We start from the raw sequence: 27,078 nt of genomic DNA, 5'->3' as shown, positions 1-27,078 counted from the left end.
TTGGTGGGAAGGGGTGTCATGAACTTTTCTGCCTGTGCTCTCCTCACATCTTGATTCTCCTGATTTCAGCCTCCCAAATAGTATTGCAGGTGCCAGCCACGACTACCCAGGTTAAAATGTGTTGTTGCGGTCATTGTTGCAGGTTAGAAGTAGACACACAGATGGGGACTCAGTATCTCCCTTCTCTGTGATTTTGCTCTCTGTGATTTATTAGCTTTGGTCAACCACAGTCACAAGAGAGTAAATGGAAATTCCAGAATAATTCATAAGTTTTAAATAGCCTTTATTATAGTATGCTGTTCTACTTGTTCTATTATTAGTTATCATTATAAGTCTCATACAATGCTTAATTTATAAGTTAAATTTTAGCAAAGCTGTGCATCTATAGGAAAAGTATAGCAATGTACACAGAGATGGTCATCATCTACCTAACAATGGTTTGACTGACAATTTTTCATCTTTGTAATATGTGAATATGCATATACCCATAAACAGTAGACACAGGAAGACTAAGCAAAGGAAGAAGCATCAATAGACCTATTGTTCCCATGACATTAGCCAGTGTAACTAATGGTGATGTTTCCAGTTTTCCCCAATTAGCAGGATGAGAATGTGGCTTTACACAAACCAAATTGTAGAGGTCACAGACCACAGATAGAGAAGAGTAGTATCATATCACATGGATATTTGACGATGTCATAGCAATGACACACAAAATTATCTACTTTTAACAAGGATCTTGGGGCTGGGGATATGGCCTAGTGGCGAGAGAGCTTGCCTCGTATACATGAGGCCCTAGGTTCAATTCCCCAGCACCACATATACAGAAAACGGCCAGAAGTGGCGCTGAGGCTCAAGTGGCAGAGTGCTAGCCTTGAGCAAAAAGGAAGCCAGGGACAGTGCTCCAGGCCCTGAGTCCAAGGCCCAGGACTGGCCAAAAAAAAAAAAAAAAAAAAAAAAAAAAAGAAGCAAGAAAGCTCCAGAAGGGAAGGAATCAACTCTAGTGTTGCCTGTATAAGAGCGGGTCTTGTGTATGCCTTCAATAAAAGTGATAACTTGCTTGCTTCAAGAAACTTTAAAAAAAAAAAAAAAAAAAAAAAAAAAAAAAAAAAAAAAAAAAAAACAAGGATCTTGTGGATAAAGAACAGGAAGGAAACATAATAAATGAGAATAAATTCATCAGAACACTGAGAATACATTGAGGGCTAATTTCCTATGCAATTTTATTTCACCTTGGTTATGCTGTTCTAATTGCAGATGGACCAAAAATCCCAAAGTGGATTTCATAATAGATATTATTATTATTACCTATCAAAATATTTAATAAGGAAAGAAATCAGTTCATTTATCTGAGAATATAGAATAATCTGACAGGGAGCAGTGGCCAGAGCCTTACTGGGCATACGTTGTGTGAATAATATCCTAGGAGTCATTTATAAGAATGCAAAAGAAATCTTAAACATTGTCCCTGCCTTCTAGCAGCTAATAATTGAGTTGCTTCAGGAAGGGGGCAGGAGATAAGAATATGGTTAAATACTGAGTTGTAGGTACAAGAAATAAGTGCAAAAGCAAGTGTTCAAAGACAAGAAGAATAATATGGACTCGACTTAGAAAGGAGAGTAGAAACTGGAGAAACAAGAGAAGTTGAGAGAGAAAGGAAGAATTCATATGAACAGAAATGATGGATTAAACCAACTTCCATTTCTTTGTTCTTTTTCTTTTGTTAATGTTCACAGTTTCCAATTTCTCTGTAAACATGTCCTCTTGAAACACCTGGCTTTTGTCTTCACACTGCTTTTGTCTCCCTTTTTTTTTTACTTCACACTTGTTGAGGCCACTAATGGCTTCCATACTATTGAATCTGAAGTTTAATTCTCACTTCTCCTCTTACACGGCCAGTCAGCAGTAGTTGGCACTGTGGCTACTTCCCATCATTCCATGGCAATGGAATGGGATTTTTCTCATGTGTCTGGCCTTCAGGAAAGCTCCTTCTCTTGGTTTCTTTTCAATGCTATTTAATATTTACTCTTAGTGTCTTTCATAGCCTTTATCCTATCCCTGATTCTCTAATGTTGGAGATTCTCAGAACCAGCATCTTGGGCTGCCTTTCTCATCTCACAAATTCCTTGCTGATCTCATAAAACCTAGAGCCATTTCATATAAATTATATGTTGGTTTTATATAAGGTGTTCTCAGTCTAGGCCACTCTTTCATACTTTGTGCTCATATCTAACACTACTTTCTTATATCCTCACTTGAATATCCAGGAACACATGTCCTGAACTCCACTTCTTGTCCCTACCCCTGCTTGTAGTAACCTCAGCCTGTTCCATTACCGCTGATAGTTACTCAGTCTTTCTAATGGCTTAGACTAAATATGGGGTAATCTGTGCCTCTCCTTTCTCTCACTACTGCCATCTAGAAAATTTGTTGGCTATGCTGTAAATACTCTAACCACATCTTGCACTATCATGATTCATATCACCATCATGATGCATGTGGTGTATTTCAATACCCTCTGATTGAGTCCCTGTCCCTACTTTTTCCCCCACTTAAAAAAATATATTCTCAAGCAGAAGCCACGGTGATCCTTTTCAGATGAAAAGCAAGTCTTATCACCCCCCTGTGTAGACTCCCCATCAGTCCCCAGTTTTTTTAGAGTAAAAGCTAGATCATGAAGGAATACTCTGGAATCTTTAGTGATCCATGGAATTGTTCTTCTCGCTCTGCTCTGACCAATGTGACCTCTTTGTGTTTGAACTTACCGGGCATGCCCCTGACTTCAAGCCTTTCTCCTGACTGTTCTCTGTGCATGGATGTCTCAACCCCATGGATGGCATATTTTACACCCCAACTTTCCTCAGTTTATTCCTCAGCATCGTTTAATGTGGATGACGCCTCCCCCACTCGATTTAGAATGGCACTGAGGCAGCTCCCAGCACACTACAGGGAGACCTACTACCTTTTATCTGTTTTTTTTTTTTATTGAAAAAGGGTGCTGTTAAAATTTATTTTAATCCTAAAATAACAATAACAATACTATATGTTATATCATATATAATCAAACATGTAGTTATTAAAAAGCCATTATCGGGATTGATTGAAAATGGACTGATACTGTTTCTTTTTAAAAATAATTTTGTTAAGTGAGTGTGTGTATGTGTGTGTGTGTGTGCGTGTGCTTGATTTGTTTTTTTTTATGGTATTTTCAGCTTTTATTTATTTTTTTTTCTCAAATTTTTATTTTCAAACTGACGTACAGAGAGGTTACAGTATCATACGTTGGGCGTTGGATACATTTCTTGTACTGTTTGTTGCCTTGTCCCTCATACCCCCCTCCCTCCTCCCCTTTCCCTCCCCCCCGCCCAGTTGTTCAGTTCACTTACACCAAACAGTTTTGCAAGTATTGCTTTTGTAGTTATTTCTCTTTTTTTACCCTGTGTCTCTCGAATTTGGTATTCCCTTTGAATTTCCTACTTCCAATACCAGTAAACACGGTTTCCAATATACTCAGATTTGTTCCACGATAAAGACTATAGGCTGAACACAACAAACATTTGTTTAATAACACAGCAGAGACAGACCATGGCTGACTTATAGAAAACAGGATGTTAGTGGAAGTTCATGGGATGGATAAGAGGATCTGAAGGACAGTTAGGAGTGAGGTTGTGGGAAAGTCTCGAATCCATCTCCCCAGCCAACTATCACCATCGAAATTATAAACTATTTCAATCTAGGGCGAAAACTCCAGGTAGAGAGTTTGGCCTCACTCAGCACTTGCCTGATCTTTGGCCAGGAAAAGGTTGAGGTGACTTGATGGAGTTCTCTTAAGATTAAATCAACTTGTGAAAGACTAATCTCTCTTTTTGGAAAAAATAATTGGTATGCTGTTCATCAGAAAAAGACAGGATAAATAACGAGGAGAAAAACACAATAGACATGATAAACATCATACTGAGTACAAATTCTTTGCTTTGCCCTGTCTTCAGAGAAGGGGTTGAAGAGAGACATGACAGTCATGGAAGTAATTATGCATCACATGGTAGGCAAACTTCCTAGAGGTTTAGGAAAACTGAGGTGAGAACATAGGAAAACAAATGACCGCTCACTTCTGCAGAGGAAGAAAGGAGGTATGTGGGAGCTCCATTAGACAGGATGGTGGGGATCTTACCCTGCAGCCCTCTCACCTGAGAGATGCTTGATTGGAACCCCTCTTACACAGTCCTGGAGATGCTTGCTCAAGTTCACTTCCTGAAGTGGAGGAATTTATTTAATGTACCAGAACACCTCAAATATCCAACTGTAAATCCTCCCCCAGTCCCCAGGAACAGATTACTGATCTCACTCCACAAATGAAGTGACCTGAGGAGCACTGTACAGAGAAGTGTGAGCAGACTATGACTAAGTGTCAGTGAAGACAGACCTCCAGGACAAGGAGATGCACACCCCATAACCTTAGGGAAGGGATGGAGAAAGGAAGCAGAAGAGCCACGTGGCCAGGCCACTGGTGGGCTGGGTTTGAAGCCTCCTGCTTGGGAAGATTTCTTCACTGTCCTAAGACTTACAGTTAAAGACAATATAGAGAGACAATACTCATCAACATCACAAAGTCATAATCTTTTCTCAGAAGATTAAATGGCACCATGAATTACTGAAGAGCCAGCATAAAGCCTCCTGCAAATAAGCAGCTGCTTAATATGGTCTCACCGTGAAAGTTTACCAAGCACCTCTATGCCCAGATTCTGTTTCAACTATAGCAATGAACACAACAGAAAAAAAATCTCTCCTCTCTAGAAGTCACAACCTAGTAGGGAAAGCAGATATACAACAGGGTTCATAAGATGCAGACGGTAGGTAGAAAGCATCATTAAGATAAAGAAAGCAGAAGCCAGTTGCTGGTGGCTCATGCCTGTAATCCTAACTTCTCAGGAGGCTGAGATCTGAGGATTGTGATTTGAAGCCAATCTGGGCAGGAAAGTCCATAAGACTCGTATCTACAACAAATGACCCAGAAAAAGCTGAGAATGGTGCTCTGCTCAAGTGGTAGAGTACTAGCCTTGAGCAAAAGGAAGCTCAGGCACAATGCCCAGCTCTGAGTTCAAGCCCCAGGACCAGCACAGAAGAGAGAAAGGAAGGAAGGGAGGAAGGGAGGAAGGGAAGAAGGGAGGAAGGAAGGAAGGAAGGAAGGAAGGAAGGAAGGAAGGAAGGAAGGAAGGGGAGAGCAAAATTGAGCTGGAGATGGCAACTACTTAATAAAAGATAGTGAAGGAAGGAGAAGATGTTAATAAACACATGTGTATTTAAGTATATCTGTGATTGTAAATAGAGAAATTTGTGTGTACATATATATATATACATATATATATGTACACACAAATACATATATAACATTTTGCCATAGGTTATAGTTAGAAATTTTAAAAAAGCAAAAGCCAGGCATGGTGGTACCTTCCTGTGATGCCAGATACTTGGGAAACTTGGAAGGCAGCAGGACTGCCAGCAGGACTGCCATTTTGAGGCTTGCCTGAGCAAAAAACCAAAAGGCTTTCTGGTATTGACTTACAGGTACCTGAGATCTCGCTACTGATGCAAGGTATATGTCAGCTTTGGTGCTTTATCTCGGCCACCTTTCTTTACTTTTTTCTCTTCTCCCATCTCAGTATATGTTTATTGAAGTGGAGATCTTTAGCAGAATAATATTATACCATTTGTATTGAAATGGAAAGATCTGGGGAAAAAAAGAAGTAAAGCAAGCCAGGCCCAGAGAAACAAAGGACGCATATGTTTTCCCAAACATGTGGAAGATACATTTAGCTTACACATTTAATAGGTAAATATGATAGATGGTATACAAGTGTACACAAATGTATTAATTGATATCCAGTAGATTCAAGCGAGGCAGCAAATAGTGTAATTCCTAGACATCATGTTGAAATTGAACTATCCAACTTGTGGACAGGGACAGGAGGGAAAAACTGAGAGACAGCAAGAGAAGGGGTGACATTGTCCAAAAAGAAATGTAGTCTCTACCCAATTTACATAACAATAGCCCCTCTGTATATCACTTTCATAATAACAATTTTTAAATATTAAAAAAGTAAAAGTTCAGCAAAATGAACCGTGAGGAAGTGGGTGCTGGAATGGCATAGGGTGGGGTCAATGGGGAAATGGCATAGGGTGGGGTCAAGGGGGAAATGGTAGAGGAAATTAGAATGAAATGAAAGATACTAGAGAAAATGGAGAAGAGAAATTTACCAGTTTTTTAAAAAAGTATGACAGTTATTTAATACTTCCTTTTCCTAGACTAATTTCCTCTGTGATAAATTTATCATGGATTTATGATGCCAATAGTTGTTCTACTACTTGATCCATGCCTTAAACACAGCTTGTGATTTTGTTTTGTTTTGTTTTGGTTTGGTTTGGTTTGGTTTTTGCCAGTTAGTTAAAGATGGAATCTCACAGACTATTTTCAGACCAGGCTAGCTTCTCCAGGTCTGAACCCCCTGGAAGTAGAGTGGCAGCTGGATCATTTAAATATTTCTAAACATATTAAGTAAAGTACTTATTATGAATTTAATAATGACTGAAGTTCAAATACATTTCTAACAGAGAAAATATATTTACAAGACAAAATAAAGTTCAAATAGAAAAGCCATAAAAAAAGAAAACAAAAAAGAGGAGAATGCAGTCAAAAATCCTTTTTATATTCTACACATTTAAGAACAGTGAGGGCAAAGGTAGATAGGGGAGGGATGGATGAGAATGTTGAAAGGGGTGATATTGATCAAGATATATTGTATTTATAAACTGTTTAGTTAAATGGCAACTCCTTTGTACAACTACTTAAGATGATAATTTTTTTAAAGGGGCTTGGGTTATAGCTTCCCTACCAGAGACAGACAGACAGACAGACATAGAAACATAGAGGCACAGAGACAGAGAAGAGAGAGAGAGAGAGAGAGAAGAGAGAACGAGTCTTGGCACTGCCTAGAAAAATCAAAAGATAGAATAATTTTTTTTTTTTTTTTGGCCAGTCCTGGGCCTTGGACTCAGGGCCTGAGCACTGTCCCTGGCTTCTTCCCGCTCAAGGCCAGAACTCTGCCACTTGAGCCACAGCGCCGCTTCTGGCCGTTTTTTTCTGTATATGTGGTGCTGGGGAATCGAACCCAGGGCCTCGTGTATCCGAGGCAGGCACTCTTGCCACTAGGCTATATCCCCAGCCCAAAAGATAGAATAATTTTGATACCTGTAAAACTGATAATACTATAGACACTGCATTCATGCTGTAGCATGTTAATCTGTCCATAATGGTGAGCACGTCAGTGTTCTATGAGTCTTAGAAATACTTAAGCTGCTGTGGTCACGCTTTTCTAGTTTGCCTTCAGAATATTGGAAATGTAACTGAGCCTAAAATTCTTTTGGGCTCAATTCCACTAAATGGAAAGCCCAGATTTAGTGATATTAAATACAGCTGTAGATTCTTGATGGTTGATATTCCCACCCTCTTGGCACTTTAAATAAAACCTTTTTAAGGGGCAATTGTCAAAGGAATTCTGAAGCATTTCTATCTTGACTACACCTACATACTTGCTATTTTGAGCACATTCTCTGTTCATCAAAAACATTGCTTAGATTTCAGAATTTCATCTCAGTTGAGTGTGTGAGATTGGTCATTTTAATTTTATCTTCAAAGCCATATTTCTTCCCATTAAAGTCATGATTACTCTTCATTCCATGTGAAAATTAAATACATAAAAGCAGAGTTACCAGGTAGCATTCACGTTAATGGCTTCATTTTGTGCTGCAGTATTTCTCATGCTCTTATAGAAGATTATTAAATCAATATTTCATCTGTGTTCCAGAATCAAAATTAAATACATGTCGAGGGTTTCCTTATGTCAGAGCTGGCAATCATTCCTTGAGCTTTGTTGGGCTAAGAAATCTTTTAACTACAAATCTTTCCATGGTATTGTTCCTTTATTCATATTGTCTTTTCTCTCACTGTGTTTTTCAAAGGAAGTTATTTGAGAAATGAATTCACTGAGTGGGATATAGCAAAGATTTCTGTTCTCACATTCTTTTCTTCACCCTTGCTGTATGTCAAGTAAATAAAAAGAAATTTTAATAAAGGCCATCATTCATCATGCTTCAATACTGGAAAGGAAATGCAAAATTGCAGAGACAAAAATGGTTTATAAAAAATTCTGGACTGATGACACCTAGTGCTCATAACACCATTTTTTGTTTGTTTTTGCTTTTGTTTTGTTTTGTTTTTGTGGTCATGGGGCTTAAAGTCAGGGCCTGGATGTTATCCCTGAGCTTTTTGCTCTACCACTTTGAGCCACAGCATCAATTCCAGTTTTTTTGGTTGTTAATTGTAAATAAGAGTCTCATGGTCTGGCAGGGCTGAACAGTCCTCAGAGCTCAGCCTCCTGAGTAGTTAGAATTACAGAAATGAGCCACCAGTACCCAGCCCAACACCGGTGTTGGGGGTTTTTAGCCCCCCACAATCCCCCGACCTGCAGGAGAAATGGGAAGGCATGCCCCACCGGACCTGAGGAGCTAAGAAAGGAAAGGGCTGACAGACCACCTGTACCCAGCCCTCCCTGACCAGAGGATAATCAGTGCATCTGGGAATCAAGTCAGCACAAGATCTTGTTTATTGAGGAAGTACATACAGCAGAATAGGGCACAGGAGCCAATCAGGTCAAAGATCGGCAGGAAGGGGAGGGGTGTAAGGGCGGAAGAGCCAGGGCATCACAGCCCACAGAACCGCCTCTGGGTTCATCCTTAGGCACCATCTTAGCCACATGTGGCCCCAGGACTGAGAAACAGGCGGGGCCAGCTGGTTGACTTCCGGGTGTGTCCCACACACTGGTTTTACTATTGAAAAAATCAAACTCAGAAAGGTAGAACAACTTCACAAAGTTACTTTAGTGGCAGAATCCATATCAGAACCCAAGAGTTATGATTACATACTCAGTGGTGTTTCAACCATTAACACTCTTTTCCAAAGGCAAAGGGAAATGTGAGGTGTGAATCACTTTTCTGAGATACACCCACATTTCTAGTTTCTTTAATAAGAGTCATTAAACTTCACTTACAGTCAATATTTCTTTCCTAAAAGCCCCTTCACAATAACTCATGGGCAGTTAGTGATTTGAGAGAGATTATAAAGCACAAATGCATGTGAACTTGAAGTAAATTGAATCCAAATAGCATTTATTTTGTTGTAGCAGAAAAAAAAGTACTAAATCCTCTAATAATAAGAGGAAAGTAGATGAAAGGGTGCAAAGTTTGAAGTCAGAGAGGTTGAAATTCTAGTTTAGTCACTTAGCAGCTGTGTGACCTTTGGAAAACAAGTTAACCTTTCTGAGCCTCTAAGAATCACTTGGCATGCTCAGGGTGACAAAATAGTTTCTAGATGAGCACTGGTGGCTCATGCCTGTAAGTCTAGCTACTCAGGAGGTTCTCATCTGAGGATTGTGGTTCAAAGCCAGCCTGAGCAAGAAAGTCTGTGAGATTCTTATCTCCAATTAAGCATCAAAGCATAGAACTGTGGCTCACGTGTTAAAGCACTAGTGTTGTGCAAAAAGGCTAAAAGACAGCAACCAGCCCTGAGTTCAAGCTCCAGTACCAGCACAAATAAACCAATGTCATTTCTAAATGAATATTTTCTTTTACAACATTTGAATACCCTCTGATCATTGGTTTTACAGCAGTCATATATGGATCACAGTTTGGATAAAAATACAAGTTTCCAGCTGGGAATATGGCTTAGTGGTAGAGTATTTGCCTGGCATGCATGAAGCCCTGGGTTCAACTCTTCAGTACCACATAAACAGAAAAAACCCGAAGTGGCACTGTGGCTCAAAGAAGCTCAGAGACAGTGCCCAGGCCCTGAGTTCAAGCCCCAGAACTGGCCAAAATTAAGAATTTTAACATAGAAGTTTCCCAGGATTTGCTACTTATAAGATTGCAGGATGCCTCAGACCCCCTGTTACTTTTGCATGTGACCTAGTTCCTAACACAGCCTCTGTGCTGGCAGACCTATATCTCTGCATCGCCTGTGGACCAAGCTCCAGCCTAGTTCTCTTACAGCAATGTGATAGACAGTGAGGTGCTGTTACAAAAATGAACCAACGGAAGAAATCTCCTAAGTTTGAGACATGTGGTTTCTAATAGATAATGAAAGTCAGAGTCCCAATAATACTGCTATACACTGATGTCTATAACATCCACAGACACCCCCCCCACACACACCCCAGGAGGTGGGAGATGTGGTCCAGGTAACCAAAGGTTACAACCTTTGCATAAAGACTCTTTATGGGTCTGTCTGCATAGGAAAGACAGGATACTCCAAAGCTACTGGCTATGGAGAAGAGAGGAAACTAGCATCTGCCCATTGTGTTCCTGATGCTCTCTGCAAGGCAATACTGAAAATTTCTCAATTCTTCTGCACCACAATACTGAAGACTAGTCATGCACCCTTCCATTTGCTAGTCAAGAAAATGGGTTCAAAAATGCTGCTCAAGAGTACAGTCTTTGTCAGTAGATGGTCTAGACCTAGGGCTGGTGTGTCAAAGTCCCAAAGCAATGAAGTGTGCATGTGTGTGTTCGCATGTATGTGTGTAATTTTGTGTGTGATGTGTGTAAGACAGAGAGAAAAAAACTGAGAAATGAAGAGAAAGGGCGATTCATGCAGGACCCCAGTTAGAGAAAAAGAGTGGATCCTGCAGTACCAAGGCTATCCAGGTGCCATGAAGGGAGCCAGTGCACAAGGGGCATGAACGATTGAGTACCAACTCCATGACAACCAATTTCCAAGAGGCTCAGAGGCCATGAAGCATTTCCAGTGGCCCTTGAGAAAGTGTTATGTATTGTATAGCAATTTAAGAGCAAATACTCTATGAATACCAGTATTGGTCCATTAATCTGTACATCCATTAACCCTATGGAGTTTGACAATTTCAGTGGTTCTTCTAGTAGGACATGCAAATGAAAAGGTGACTCATTCGTGACTTCATTTAACACCTCTTCCTTATTCCTGCCTTAGGTTCTTTGTACTGTGTGTTCCCTCTGTAGCCCCACTTCCTTGCATGGTTCCAAGGCTTGCTCCTTTTTGTCACTGAGGAGGCCATTGCAAAAGTCCCTTCACCAAAGAGGTTATTTGAGACCATCATTTTTAAAGCAAGGCCCCCACCATGATCTGTAACATATATTTATGACACTTGGCACCACTGGATATGTTATTTCTATTTGTTTCCAGGGTTATTTTCTTGGACTGCCTTTCTCTTACTCTTTTTCAAATACACACACACACACACACACACACACACACACACACGATTTCCATGATGGAAGGCATGGCGGCATTATACTTAGCAAAGAGTCATTAGTCAATAAATATTCAGCAAATGAGAGAGAGGGAGGAGTGAATGTGTGAAAGGAAAAAGGCAAAAGAGAAAAAAGAAAAGCTGAAGGAAGGCTTCACTGATGAAAGTGAGAAGTTATAATCAGGTATTTGTTGTGCTAGACTACTGGAGGGGGTGAGTGGAAAGAGATCTGCCATATGTCAAAAATGGCAGTGCTATAATGCTGTAGATAAAGTTCAAGTAGAGGAGTAGGAACTACCACTGCCTGACAGAATAGAAAAAAAGGAACTTAAGGAAAGTGGCGAAAAGGGCTTTGTATGATTGTAAGTAATTTGATTCAAAATGGTAGTGACTCTTGGGAAGACATTCCAGAAACAGGGAACTACCTGAATATCCACAGCTAAAATTCTTACATAAATGAAGCCGTGCAGCACAAGTAGCAAAAAGTCAGCGCGTGGGTGACATTGCCAACTCGAGGTTGGTGTCAGAAGTGTGGTTCATGCTTTCTAAGCAGAAGCATAAACACTTACTTGTCCTTTATACTTTGCAGGTCAGGGCTTCATAGAGAAAAATTTTAGTGCCTTTCCTTTGGCTTCTAATTTTTATGCATAATCAGCTCATGTACCATGACTAGTGGCTTCCAAATGTGAACATCTCCAGCCCTTTTGCCATAGTCTCTCTGTTCTTGTAGACTAGTTCTCCCCTCACAAGCAAATTTCTCCAGCTCCACTAAAAAGAATATTCAGATGCTTTCTGCTCTGTAACTGTTCTCTTTTTTTTTCCTTTGTAAAGATTGCCAGGTAGCAAATGATATCATTTCACTGACTTAGAATGGTATCAAAAGGTGAAAAGACTGAAAAACAAGTTCTTAATGTCGTATTCTGCCATTCGCTCATTTGGGGAAAAACAATATTCATTGTTTGATTTGACCTTGCTGTGGCACATACTTGGTACGTGTGATTCACTTGAGTTTTCCTCAAGTAATCAAATCTATGAAAGGATCTTTACCACTTGTGACATGGCTGCATGATCTGTACAGAAGGTGGGTGAAAGATGAGATCATACATCAAATTTGAGTCATGCTAAGAGATCAAACATGAGCTTGGAAGCCAGGCACTGGTGGCTCACACCTGTAATCAATCATAGCCACCCAGGAGACTGAGATCTGAGGATTATGGTTCAAAGCAAGCCAGGAAGGACTCTTACCTCCAGTTAACCAAGATAAAGCCAAAAGTGGAGCTGTGGCTCAATTGGAATACCATCAGCCATGAGCAAAAATGCTTAGAGATCGCCCAAACTCCAGGACTTGCACAGACGAATACACACACACACACACACACACACACACACACACACGTTAGGATCATGTTCATTGGAAAAGTTAGCTAAGCATCTTTATACATAATATTTATTATGCCCAGCCAATATGAAAATGTGTGTGGATGAGAAATTGTTAGGCTTCAACTCTAGACCGTTTATGGTAACTTCAAAGTACTAGATTTTTGGTCATACTTCTGTTATCTTCTTGATAAAATTTTAAGGTTCAGGTGATCTGATACTGACTAACGTGGACAGTGATTTCACACTAGGTTTAGTCATATTTTGTGACTAGAACAAGTTGAAACAACTTCTAGAGACAAAGGTTTGTTTTGCCATTGGCTTTATTGCTTTGGGCTTGTGGGGAAAGATCTGACACATGATGATAGGAAGATGACACAGAGAAAAATGGCTGACTTCATGGCCAGGAAGCAAAAGAGAGGAAGAGGGACTGCCCAGGTTCTTACTGACCTACAGAAACTTTCTCCTAGACTAGGCTCACCCCTTTAAAAATTTCACCAATTCCCAATAGTGCCATGCTGAGGACTGAATTTGCAACCACTTGATCTTTGTTGGATATGTGGTGTTTATGGTAGAGTACATAAGAAATGAGAAAGTTCATTTATTTCTCTTTGATCCATCAAAAAGGGAAGGATCAGCCTCTCCTCACCTAAACATTGTTGATAGAAACCAGTTTACTGAAACTTTCCACTGTGTCAAACAGTTTTGGGGTTAGACTTCACTTAATGATACGCCAGAGTCAATAATGTTATCATTGCTAGGTACTTGCAGCTCATGCCTGTCATCCTACTTGAGATATGAAGATTGTTTTTTAAAGCTAATCCAGGCAGAAAAGGCCTTGAGACACTTATTTCCAATTAACTAGCAAAAAGCCAGAAATGAAGCTGTCTTTCAAGTGGAAGAGTGCTAGCCTTGAGTAAAAAAAAAGCTCAGAGACAATGCCCAGGTCCTGAGTCAATCCCCAGGACTGACACAATAAACACACACACACACACACACACACACACACACACAATGTTACCACAAGTTACCTGATTTTAATATGACCTTGAAAATATTCCCTTTGTCTTTTGTTGTTGTTGTTAAATTTTTATTGTCAAACTGAGGTATAGAGAGGTTACACTTTCATACGTTAGGCATTGGATACATTTCTTGTACTGTTTGTTACCTCCTCCCTCATTCCCCCCTCCCCCTTTCCCTTTCCTCCCCATGAGTTGTTCAGTTCATTTATACCAAACAGTTTTGCAAGTATTGCTTTTGTAGTCGTTGGTCTTTTTTAACCCTGTGTCTCTCGATTTTGGTATTCCCTTTCTATTTCCTAGTTCAAATACCAGTATACACGGTTTCCAATGTACTCAGATAAGATACACAGATAGGGCAGGTACAACCATAGGAAGGGGATACAAGAGGAAATCAATTCTTATAAAGTTTTTTTATGGGCAAACTTTTTTCTGTCTCTCATGGGGCTGGTTTAAATCCTCTCTCTCTCACTCTCACTCTCACTTTCTCTCTCTCTTTCTCTCTCTCTCTCTCTCTCACACACACACACACACACACACACACACGTAGAGCTGGGGATAAAACCCAGTGGCTTGCCTATGATAGAGTACTTTACCATTTAGCTACATTCCTAACTCAAATTATTCTTATAATTCTTATTTTGCTGACTAAAAATATTGACATTAAAAAAAACAAATGAGAGATACAGCAAACTTGAGTCTTCTAATGAGCCCAATTTTCACTCCATTAGTCCGTGGAAAAGAAAAAAGGAAGAGCTATGCATGTAAGAGTAGTGGCAAAGAAGTTTTCAGACTCCTTAACTTCTGCGACTATATGTTTATTCTTTGCATTGGTTAGAAGGAGCCACAGAGATATAGATCCATGGAGTTATTTTTTTTAATCCTAGGGATTAGCATTCCATATGTGCAAAAGAAAATTTTCAAGGTCTTTACATTTCACCAAAAGTTGACAATGCCCAAAGAAGAGAAGGCTACACATACAAGGAAACTAGTACTATCCTTCTGGCATTTTCTGTCCATACAAAAGTCATCCCCAACCTCAAGTAAGAACAAGTGATTTACATCTCACTTTATACAATTGATTTTTCTCTTAAACTCAACAGAATGTTTCCTAATGTTAATATGCATAGTTTATAAGAGAAAACAATAATAAAGTACTTCATAATGAAGAGAGCAAGTAGATCCATCTAGAAAATATTGAATCAAACAAATAATCACATTAGATCAGTTCCCAGAGACCCTTTTGTTCCATATATTGTCAGTAAATTTTTTACTACCATGTTTCAGATGCATTGTACTCACAAGCTGACATGTTGAATTCCATTCCCCTGTACAAACACTTAAGAATAATCTTTTTTTTTTGGTGTGGGGGGGCAATCATGTGGCTTGAACTCAGGGTCTGAGCAGTGTCCTTGGCTTCTTTTTGCTCAGGGCTAGCTAGCACTGTACCTCTTGATCCACAGTGCCACTTCTGGCTTTTTCTATGTATGTGGTACTGAGAAATTGAATCCAGGGCTTCAAGTATACGAAGCAAGCACTCTACCATTAGGCCCTATTCCCAGCCCCCCCCCCCCAAATAATAATTTTTAAATGAAATAAAATAGTGAGAAATAAAGAATATAATAAATAAATTAAATAACATGGAAATGACTAGAAAGACAGTATGTGGTAATTATGTCTGGGGTCTTCTAGAGCCTTTGGTTTCTACATTCGAGTTAGTGAAGCTAAAGAATAAATCTGTCCAAATATCTTAAATAAGTAATTAATGTTGATTAGTAGTTCTTGTTGAACAAAGGTTTTCAAGGATGTGCATGTGTGATGATGATGACTCAAGGGTGTGAATATATAAAAGTTTGGCAACAAATGAATCACAGGAAGATGCAGTTTGCTTTGTTAATAATTCTCAATTATATAGGTGAAACTAGTGGAGAAAAAGAAATCAGTGGGGCTGGGGATATGGCCTAGTGGCAAGAGTGCTTGCCTCGTATACATGAAGCCCTGGGTTCGATTCCCCAGCACCACATATATAGAAAATGGCCAGAAGTGGAGCTGTGGCTCAAGTGGCAGAGTGCTAGCCTTGAGCAAAAAGGAAGCCAGGGACAGTGCTCAGGCCCTGAGTCCAAGGCCCAGGACTGGGAAAGAAAGAAAGAGAGAAAGAAAGAAAGAAAGAAAGAAAGAAAGAAAGAAAGAAAGAAAGAAAGAAAGAAAGAGAGAGAGAAAGAGAGAAGAAAGAAAGAAAGAAAGAAAGAAAGAAAGAAAGAAAGAAAGAAAGAAAGAAAGAAAGAAAGAAGAAAGAAAGAAAGAAAGAAAGAAAAGAAAAGAAAAAAGAAAACAGTGAGGATCATGTGTCCAGGGGTCCATTTGGCAGGGTTGCACCACATGACCTCTTGATCAAGATGTGGGCAGCACTTCACCTACCCAACTATGCAGGGCTTGGGCAACTTTTTATCCACAGAATGTAAACCACTCAAAACAAGATCAAAAGTGGCCCTGGAAACGAGGGTAAGGGTTCATGTATAAGACTAAAAATAAAAAAGAACAGAATATCCTTAAGTCTTGGCTGACAGATCTGCCAGGACAGGGACAACAGAAGGAAGAGAAGGCATTAATTGCAAAGAAGGAACTAAGAAGTTTAGGCAGGAAGCATTTATCGGAATCTTGGGATGTAAAGGTGGCAGTATGGCATTTTAGAGATCATCCACAGACTTGGTTAGAATTAATGAGGCTAAATTAAGCCATAGAAGCTTAAAGATATAAAGCAGGAAAAACTGTCTACAAGTGCTAACCACTTAATAAAGCTTTATTGAGCAAAGAAGAAATTCTGCTTCATTTCTTTCGTCCCAAGATCCTAGGTTCCTAGAATATAATATCCCCTTGCAACATAGAAGTCTTGATTTACATGTTAGGAATGTAACTCCTGAGAAGATATTAGACAAAGAACTGGCAGAGCCAATCATTTGCTATCCTAGACTAACATTATTTGTAACATTATTACTAGCCTCACTGGTTTCAAATTTATATATGGAAATTAATTTCCTTCTGGTGTGATAATTTAGTCTCGTTGCAACCCATTGAATTTATATAACCTTTAGATCATAGAAAAATTGAGCTATATATTATTTTACCATAACTAGAGTAAAACTTATAAGGCCAGTTAGTGCCAAAGACAATGAATAGCTTCTAATTTTTACATATGTTCTTTTGTACCCAGTCTAGCAACTTACTTATTAAAATATTTTAGACCATATCATTTGTAATTGTCATCACCAATTCATGATAACGTAAAAGTAAAAAGAACAGTGAGAGGAACAAAAAGCTTCCCTCAAAATTAATTATTTTTATGCACTGGCAAATAGAATGTATAGGCTAAAGTAGAAGCTAAGCAGAAACAAATTTGAAAAAACAAAACCTGATGTACCTATAAGTATCTAAAAAGGAGGAGTTAGCAGTGACCCACCTAAATCAGAGCAACTCTAGAGATGTGGGAAGCATTTACTTTATTTCACTGACTCTAAAATCTTATCAATTTTAGAGTGTACCATTGTTCTATCTGCCAGCCAAAAAATGAGAAAGCCAATTAAATTATGACATGGCGAGTCTTACCTCTACAATTATAAGATACTTTGTGAGGTTGTTAATTGTGACAGTGTTTCCTATGATTATGCATTTGAGAATCTATGACATATAATATTTGAACCTTAGTGACATAGAAATTGATTACTTCTCCAACCCCTGACCCCCTAAGATAGTCATTTCTGTCATCTTATCCCAAGTAGGAGGTATTTTGGAAGTGACTAAAGTTTGGGATTTTATTTTCCTGCTTTCAAAGAAAATCCTATTTGTTTCCTGCTGCTGAATGGCAAAGATGGTGAAATAGAAATACTTTATACGAATATAGCTTATATATAAACACATATGTTCATGTGTATAAATATATGTGTGTTTATATAAAACAATATATATGACACTTTACGTAATACAATGAAGGTGCATACATGTTGAAAATTGGGTTTGACATTGGCTTGCCCTTTCTAAGCTTGTTTATTGAACTGTGGTCTATGAACACAGTGCACTGCCTGCTGTGGCACTCCTGAAGCTTGTTTGTATTGGTTCCCATTCATTTATCTTCTCCCTATAGCTTCGTGTTCAAAAGTTCTGTGTGTCAAGGCTTCTGTGCTTGGTACCTGACAGAGCTTGGACATCTTTGAGTCAAGCATGCAAAATTATCAGAACCTAAGAGCTGAGAGGAGGCTGTGGCAGGCCTTAGCTATCTGTCCCCCTCTCCCCTTCTTCCTGCACTATTAACTCTGACCTCCTCTTCCACTCTTCACTGGGTTGGGGTGGGAGCCAAATTTGAGAAGATGAAGTACATTGTAGAAAGTGCTCTAAGGTGGGTAGGGACTACTGAAAGGCAGGAGAGGAAATTAAAGATCATGAAAACATGTTAGGAGTGTCACTCTCCAGCAACTCCGTATTAAACTATGCATCTGCATTTGGAAACTTTTGTTTGTTGCTCAGGTATGTTGTAATATTGAGCTTTACCCCTAATCCCCATATTCTGTGCTCTTTGAGCGTAAAATATGCTTGGAATAACTAGCAAAATAGGGAATGTTAGTATTTATCGATACCAAAGAGGCTGATGTGTGTCAGAAATGTAATCATGATCTTTGATAGATTCGTCAAAACTGTGGCAAATTCTGGGAAAATTGTCTGATGATACTTATGTTTAGATCAAAAACCTCACATCTTACACAGTGACTTTGGAAATCTCATAAGTTTTGACTTGGTTTATATGTTCTTTTTGTTTGAATTTTTTTTTCTCTTTTGTGTAGGTCCTGGGGCTTAAACTCATTACTTGAGTACAGTCCCTTAGCTTTCTTGCTCAAGGCTAGTACTCTACCACCTGAGCCTCAGCTCCCCTTCTGATACTGGTGATTGATTAATTGGAGAGTCTCATAGACTTTCCTGCCCCTTGGCCTGGCTTTGAACCATGATCTTCAGATCACAGCCTCCAAAGTAGCTAGGATTATAAGTGTGAGCCTCTGACACCCAGTGATTATATGGTTTTAAAAATTGTTTTTCTGGGCTGGGGATATAGCCTAGTGGCAAGAGTGCCTGCCTCGGATACACGAGGCCCTAGGTTCAATTCCCCAGCACCACAGATGCAGAAAATGGCCAGAAGTGGCGCTGTGGCTCAAGTGGCAGAGTGGTAGCCTTGAGCGGGAAGAAGCCAGGGACAGTGCTCAGGCCCTGAGTCCAAGGCCCAGGACTGGCCAAAAAAAAAAAAAAAAAATTGTTTTTCACCTAAATTTATCTAAGTTCTGTCCGTATGTTCTACCTTCCTTGAAATGACCAGAACATGACATACTAACAGGAAAGAGAAAGCTTAAGTATTTCAAAGGGAACAATTCACTGGAATCGGATTTATTTGGAAGAAGTAATTGCTATGATTACAGAATGATCCTTTGCTATAAAAATAATTATGTAAAAATTTTTATTAAATATCAACTTATTAAACATTTTTGGTAGATTTCAATTGAGCATACCAGTATGCTGCATGTGTGAAAACAGGTACCCCCCTCAAAATAGGTCAGACTTAATACAGACAAATTTATCAAAATTTTCATCTTAATGATTATTGCTATAAAATTGTACAAGAATAGCAATCACTACTTTATACACTATTCAAAATTGTGCCCTTCTTTTATTTTTATCCTCAATCTATATGTTTCAATGAATTTTACTTTCTTGGTACATGTAGGTTGATTAAGATTTATAAGATTTTTTTTTGGAAAAAGTTTGGAGCCAAAACCTAACAAGTTGTCTTGTTAGTTAAGTTAGAAATTCTTATCACGAAGGAAATGACTCATCTCTCCTCTTGAAAATATCACACATAGAATTCATCAATTAACACATTGTATGGAGTTTATTTAACAATACATTTTTAGGTGCCACTTTTACTTCCCTTTAAAAAAATCTCCTTTTAAGTCCTCTGGTTTATTTGAGGGCACAGTGCCTTAACTCATCTACAGTCCTCACCTTCTCTTACCTAGAAGGGTGAAACTGGTGTGTAGTCTTAAATTCTGCCTTGCATCCCCTCTGTCTCCATACATTATATTAATAAACTGCTTTGTTAAATGGCAACTCCTTTGTACAACTTCTTAATGATAATAAATGGATATGTAAATAAATAACCTTGAGATACTAATAACCTATTAATTATTCAGCTCAATGGCCTCTCATTTGTTTATCCTCAGACATCTAATTGCCTTTCCCAAGCCCAACTAGGACTTCCATCTTATGAAACCTCCCATCTTGGTTTCAGCACACCAAATTCTCATTCTCCTACTTCCCACATCCCAATTTCCCACTCTCCTACCTCTCCCTCCCAAATACACCTCCATGTTCTGGGGTTGGCCCAAGACTCCCTCAGCATTCTTTTTAATTAGGATCCCTTTGTCTCAAGCTTTAATATCTGCCTCCAAAGCATAGGCCACGTAAACAACCTATATTTTTTATGACCTCCTCTTTCAGCAACTCCAGGTATGTGACACCCTATCATCTAAACATTCTTCCTCCATCCCAGCCTGCCCTTATCAGCACCATCTTTGCCATCATCTGGAATTTTAATCTATAAGAAATCCCTAATTGCCCTTTCTATAGCCTGCCACACATTGCATTGGGAAAAAAAAATCACGTAGGAGGTTTCTCTGCTGTGTCTCAAATAACACTTCTCTTCTTTTCCAGTCTCAGTATCTGGGGACTTAAGCACCTACCTGCTCTTCTTCCTTTTATTCTACCCTACAAGCTGTTGATAAAGCATGTCTTTTTATAAAGGATGGTTCTTTCAAAAGAAATTTGCTTCCACCTTCAAAAAATGCTATAAATATTACCTTTTTCTGGACTTGTCTAATTCTCTGCACTGCTCCTAAAGCTTTTCACCATAGCATTTCCAAAGTTCTGCTGTGGTTTCCAAGTGACTGCACATGTTGGACTCTCCTCTGGTAGTTAAAGGATTGTGGTGTGTGTATGTGTGTGTGTGTGTGTGTGTGTGTGTGTGTATGAAAAATTGGTGGGACATATGAGGACCCCCTAGAAGATATCAGCTTTATCTTTTGAATAATTATGTAATGGAATATAGAGTTTTGGTCTGTTATGTAACAGAAATTTTGCTAATGTAGAATTCAAACAATTCTAATTGGATTTTTTAAACCTTTTTAGTTTGTGTGTGCACACATGCTTGTGTGTGTGTGTGTGTGTGTGTGTGTGTCTATGTATGTTTTCAGTACTTAGGATTGAACTCAGGGCCCAGCACATGTTCAAAAGTTCTCTACCAGGGGCTGGGAATATGGCCTAGTGGCAAGAGTGCTTGCCTCGGATACACGAGGCCCTGGGTTCGATTCCTCAGCACCACATATACAGAAAATGGCCAGAAGTGGCTCAAGTGGCAGTGTGCTTGCCTTGAGCAAAAAGAAGCCAGGGAAAGTGCTCAGGCCCTGAGTTCACGGCCCAGGATTGGCCAAAAAAAAAAAAGTTCTCTACCACTGTGCATATTATGTCCCCAGCCCTATTAGTCTTGTTAAGTGAATGTGATGACGACCATTCCTTGAATATTTTAATACTAGAAAGTTACCTTTGATAGGATACTGGTTAGTAAAACAATAAACTTTTTAGTAAATCATGCTGCATAGTATGGTTTTACTAGAAATAGCTATAAATTCAGTCTTTAAGACAATTAAAATAGTCTGCATTGAAATCCCTGAGTAAAATGCTGTCCTCAAGAATCACAACCAGTAGAACATATATTTTCAGAACCATGAATTTGTTTGCAAGATAGCTACAATTATGAATCTGGAGTTTTTGATCTGGCAATCAGATGACAAGTCAAGCAATTACCATTCTATGTTTAACTACTTTTATGATGACTATTTTTTTCCAAAGCAGCTGTTGTGGTTTCAAAGACACAAAGATTTTTATTTCTTCTTTCCACGTTACAGTATTTTGGCAAACAAATCTCTGTTTTTCAAAACATGAAATCTGATTCTAAAAGATGATGTTGTAACACATGTGTGTTTTCATAGTTTTCTGAGACTTAATTAGCTTGCAGAGATAGGGTTTTTTAGAAATTTCACAGTGCTTAGGACAGAATGGCTAGTCAATGGGTTTCTCATGAAGAAATGAGTGAATGGATATTATCTAAATTATTTGATCCTATCTTTTTGTGTGTATGTGATTGCAACAGAGCAAGAACAGACATTCATTCATTCCATTTTTTTTCTTTCCCCATAGGTAGATGGCAGTGAATAGAGTCATGATTCTTTTGAGGATTTCATTGGAGAGTTTAATTCTGTGTATTATTTTTGTGTCAACTCCAGGAAATACAAAGCCCTGAGAAGGATAAGAAGGAATAGTATATAGATACATGAGTACAGTCTGCCAGTGCTAATTTCCCATGTCTACTTTGACAGTGGACTGTGTTTGTTAGAACAGAGAAATGTGGAGTCATTTCAAAGAGGTAGCATGGACTCTCATCAAAAATCTCATGCCAACCTAGCCTACCTACAGAGGCCATCCTAAATGGTCCTTCCTTTATAAAGCATCACTAATTTTCAGAGGTATGGCAGGGGCTTTCTCTTGTTCCTGTATCTTGAAATCACTTTCACTCATTCTTGTGCACATTGATTTCCCAATAAATACAAAGACCGTGCATTTTGTTATCTGTTTTTTGGAACTCTAGAAATTGAATCTAGGGCCTTAATCTTAATAGTCAGGTTCTCTCACACTTGAGCACTTTGTCTTTGCTTGCTTTTGTTTACTAAAATAGGGTCTAGGTGCCTTTGCCCAGACTCTCCTTGCCTCCAACTTTTGATGATTCTTTCTTCTTCTGAGTAGCTGGGATTACAAGTGTGCACCAACACACAGGGCTAAGGCCCTACATCTGTATGTATCTGCTATATGGATTTCCCAGCATGCTGTGGTTATCCAGAAGAGTTTGCAAACTTGATGTGGGGAGAATAGATGTACTAGATACACCTGAGTCTTGGTTACTGTAAGCAGATTTACAATGTTTGAATATGATTTTCAGAGACCAAGTTTTGCATTTAGGCTTCAGGACTATTTTCATTATTTAAACTAGTTTGGTTTGATTTAATTTATATACTAGGCTACGCTGAAAGCAGAATAACTATGAAGACTTTGCCCTTCCTCTTTACAGGAACTTTTTTTTCTTATTTTTCTCTAAAACATTTCAAGGTAGAGTTCACTGTGAAGTCTTGACCCCTCTAATGAGTCAAGTCATTCGTGACAAGCAGGTAATTGTTCCATTACATCTTAGTGTTTAAAAAAGTATTTTCTCACCCACATCACTCCGAATATGACATGCATATGATTCATTGTAATCCACATTTGCAGAAACTATGTTTTGCTGGGGAAAGCTAATTGCTAATCTATACATCAGAATTCTTTAGGAGTCTCTTAAATATTTTTTGGTCCCTAGCCACATTTAAAAGTGCTAATTTCAAAAATCGGGTGAAGAGCAAATTGTTACAACTTTTTAAGAGAGGGCATTATTATCATCACATATCAAGAATAATTTGCATTTATTTTATTCTAACACTCATAAAACTTTTTTCTCAACAAAGTAGTCATATAATGTCAAAAGACTTTACTACATAAAATTTATGAACATCAGGTAGCTAAAACAGACAAATTAAAGACTGCCATAATATACAAGTACAGTGCTAAAGCTACAGAAAACGAATATAAGGTAACTATAGAAAGATATTCCAAATGAAAGGTTTGAATTTCATATATTATACAAGATCTAATGTAGCATATGAAATTTTCTTGGAGTGTGTGTGTGAGTGTGTGTATGCATATGCATATGCACATGAGTGTATGTGTTTGTGTGTGTGTGTGCATGTGCCAACACTATGACTTAAACTTGTCTTTTTCACTCAAGGCTGGTGTTCTACCACTTGAGGCAAAACTTCACTTTGGGCATTTTGGTGGTTAACTGGAGATAGGGTCCCACAGACTTTTCTTCCTGGGTTAGATTTGAACCATAATCCTCAGATTTGGGCCTCTTGAGTCTAGGATGACAGAAGTGAGCCACTAGGCACCCAACTGTGAAATTTCTTCAGTATATAATCTTATATATGAAATGAAATTATAAATCTCACATTGAGATTTAGAGTGCAAGGTCTTGCCAAAGATTTTCAGTAACAAACAGTACAAGAAATGTATCCAAGGCCTAACGTATGAAACTGTAACCTCTCTGTACATCACTTTGACAATAATTAAATTTTAAAAAAAGAATGTAGGTTATAAAATGGGACAAATACCATTAAACGATAGTGCATGGGGGGGGGGAAGAAAAAGAATAGCCTCCATATTGGTGCACATCTCCAAGGGATGGGGTACTGGTGAGTTGTACTTATAGCCATCCATGCTAACTTTTTGCAGTGAACTCAGATTGCTTTGGCAAGAAGGAAAATAAAAGCTATTTGTTGATGTTACATGGATGGATTCCTGTAGCAGGAATAGTACATACAGGGGCAGAAGAATGTCCGTTCCTCACCCAGCCTGTGCTGTGCCTACAGTAGCCTTCATCCTTCAATCCCACCCACTCCCATATACAGGAATAGCTCAATAAAACCTCAGTGATGCTGAGTACTGAACCCTTAGTTGCCACTACCGTTCCTCCAAGTTGGCATGAGAGATGAAGCCTATTTGCCAACTCTTAGAAAACCACCGAACAAATAAAACAAAGCAGAATTCTGTTGGCCAGGAATTTAAGCTTACATAGCTCTTTGCATTCCATTTATTATCCAACTGTTTTTTTATGCTTCTCCATTCATCAAAACTTCTCTTCATTCCCAAGAAACATTATAACTAGTAATAAAATGGTAGATGTATTTCTTGAAGATAAAGAATATTACACCTTAAATAAGCTTTAAGATTATAGCTCTTCCAAGATGTTAGAATGACTTCCGCTGTGGCACATCCAGTTCTAGATTGACTTCCTAGATAATTTTTATGAGGATTTTGGTGCCTGAGATTTTGCAAGGTGAAGAAAAAAAATGCCCCCTTTGTGAGTTTGATTGATTGTCAGTCATAGATTATATACAGCAGTGTCAAGAATCATAGGAAGGAAGTACCATAGATGAAACGTGTTGGAAAACATATACCTGCAAAATAAAGGAAAGTGAGATTGGACAAGATCTAGCACTGGGTTTCTTTAAAACCCTTACCTAAACTGCACCTCTGATTATATAAGAGTACATTTGTTCCATTTCATCACCAAAAATAACTTGTGAGTTTAATCCTTTGACCTGTTGAAAGCATACATGTTTCCTTCCTGCCAGTTCTGGATGTGCCAGTGTGGGTGGTATATCCAGGCCTTCACCTACAACAACATTGAGCTGTCTGTCCCTTAAAGATTGTTTCACTTAGTTTTGCTTGCTAGCTTTCAGTTTAGAAGGATCTAGCATGATGTTTTCCTTAATATATATTCCTATATTGTCCGGATCCAGGGCTCTAGCCTAAATACCTCCCACACAACACTGTCTTTTTTCTCTTCTATTATGCCATTCCAGTCCCATCACCTCCTAACACAGCTTGGGTCTCTGTCATCCTTGGGGACCATCATTTAAATAACCCATATATGGTATCTCTTACTGCCTGCTTAACTCTGTTTTCTAAAGGCAAGCAATCTGTTTTATTTTCCCCTTGTGACTACATGGTAGCTAGCACAAGGCTTAACTCACAGTAGGATGTCATCAAGAACTTAACAAGGCAGAGAATGTCAGAACTATGAAGATCCTAGGGGTCTGGAACACGTCCTCTTTGCTGCACAAGATACATTGGAGAAAGGATGTGCAATCACTACTCATTGGTTTTTTTCCTATACAGACAAAATGCATCTAACATAGAATGAACCATTAAAAAGAGCACAATCCAGTGACATTTAGTACTAAACTTTTTTCTGGATAACTTCATCAGTCCCCAAAAGAAAAATCATACTCAATAAGCAATCATTTCCCATTCTCCCTTCTCCCAGCACCCAGTAGTTACCAATATGCTTCCTATCCCTGTGGATTTTTTGATTCTCGATATTTCATGTAAATGGAGGCATATAGTATACACCTTTGTGTCTAACAACTGGCATAATTTTTTTTAAATCCATTACATTATAGCACACATCAGAACTGCAGTCCTTTTATGGCTCAAGTGCTAACATGTTTTAATATGAGCAAAGTGCCAGGTGCCACTGTGTTTTACATCAATAATATCATGCCGAGTATTATGTTCTCCATTTTAGAGATCTGAAAACTAAGGTTCAAAGCGATGAGGTATGTAGCTCAAGATGATAATAAAAATCAAACCAACTAACCAGGTCTAGGACATAAATTCCTGCTTCTCAGTGCAGGGTCTTCCTGCTACTCCTGCTACTTCCTGTCTCTCTTGTAAGTGATTGAATTATCTGTCCTTTGTCCTGCCCGTTAGCCTGAAGGGTCCTAATTTCCCTTCTGCATGTGATGCTATTTTAATGATGGGGTGCTATGTTTCAGAGTGGACCAAATGAGCCTTCTTTGCTGGTGGTTTCCCTGGTTTATAATCGTATGGATGTGGTCTCAAATCAGATACTCAAAACATAGCAGAAACTTACATTGCACTTCAGTGGTGTGTGACAGGAGCCTCATCAAACAGAAGCCCCAAAGTCATCTCTCTTCACCTAGCACAAGAGAAGAGAAGAAGGCTTCGGCAAATGGTGCATAGACTGCTCTGAAGATGAAATACTGTAACTTACATATGAGCAGCTCCAGGCAGCCATGGCAGAGGTGGATTTTAATAATTAATTCATTAGGCCAATTTATTTCTCTAATTGGTGATGGAGTTTTGTCAACTAGGAGATAATAAAGCAATTAAAAATTTTAAATTATTGAAACACTTGGTGGAGTGTGGGTATGAAAGATGCACAGGGAGATGGAAAAGAGACAGGAGTTCTTAATTATCTCGTGAATATGGATTTAAATATTTACAAATCGCATTGCCATTGAGTACCATTTTTATTTTTGTAATTGTGTGTTTTCTCTCTTGATGCTAGGTTTTTCGTTCACACACTAGTCCCAAGAGCCCTATTAGAGATATTGTTCTCAACCTAGGGCCCATGACCCAACTTTAGGGGGTCAATTGATGCCTGAGAATTATCTAGAGAATATTACATGTGTGCATTTTCTCAGACTGAACCTTGCAGAACTTTTGCAAGGTTCTCACAGTTTGGAAATGACTACATCCTAGCATTCTCTCTAGTTCTTACAGGGTGAGGATACTCTGCAATTGGT

General features: G+C 38.7%; 1 protein-coding gene and 1 long non-coding RNA gene across 10 annotated transcripts in view; both read left to right on the top strand.

Moving 5' to 3' along the window:
- Phactr1 (phosphatase and actin regulator 1) overlaps positions 1-27,078 on the top strand; it is a 432,942-nt gene that overhangs the window by 66,621 nt on the left and 339,243 nt on the right. The gene's annotated exons all lie outside the window — the stretch shown is intronic.
- LOC125353024 lies at positions 9,576-27,006 on the top strand. The gene is made up of 3 exons (XR_007211238.1): positions 9,576-9,586; positions 10,868-10,870; positions 24,048-27,006. It is a non-coding gene; the product is annotated as an uncharacterized LOC125353024 (long non-coding RNA).

This window comes from Perognathus longimembris, chromosome 6 (genome assembly GCF_023159225.1).
Source record: "Perognathus longimembris pacificus isolate PPM17 chromosome 6, ASM2315922v1, whole genome shotgun sequence".
Classification (NCBI taxonomy): domain Eukaryota; kingdom Metazoa; phylum Chordata; class Mammalia; order Rodentia; family Heteromyidae; genus Perognathus; species Perognathus longimembris.
This window is presented reverse-complemented; position numbering and strand designations above follow the sequence as displayed.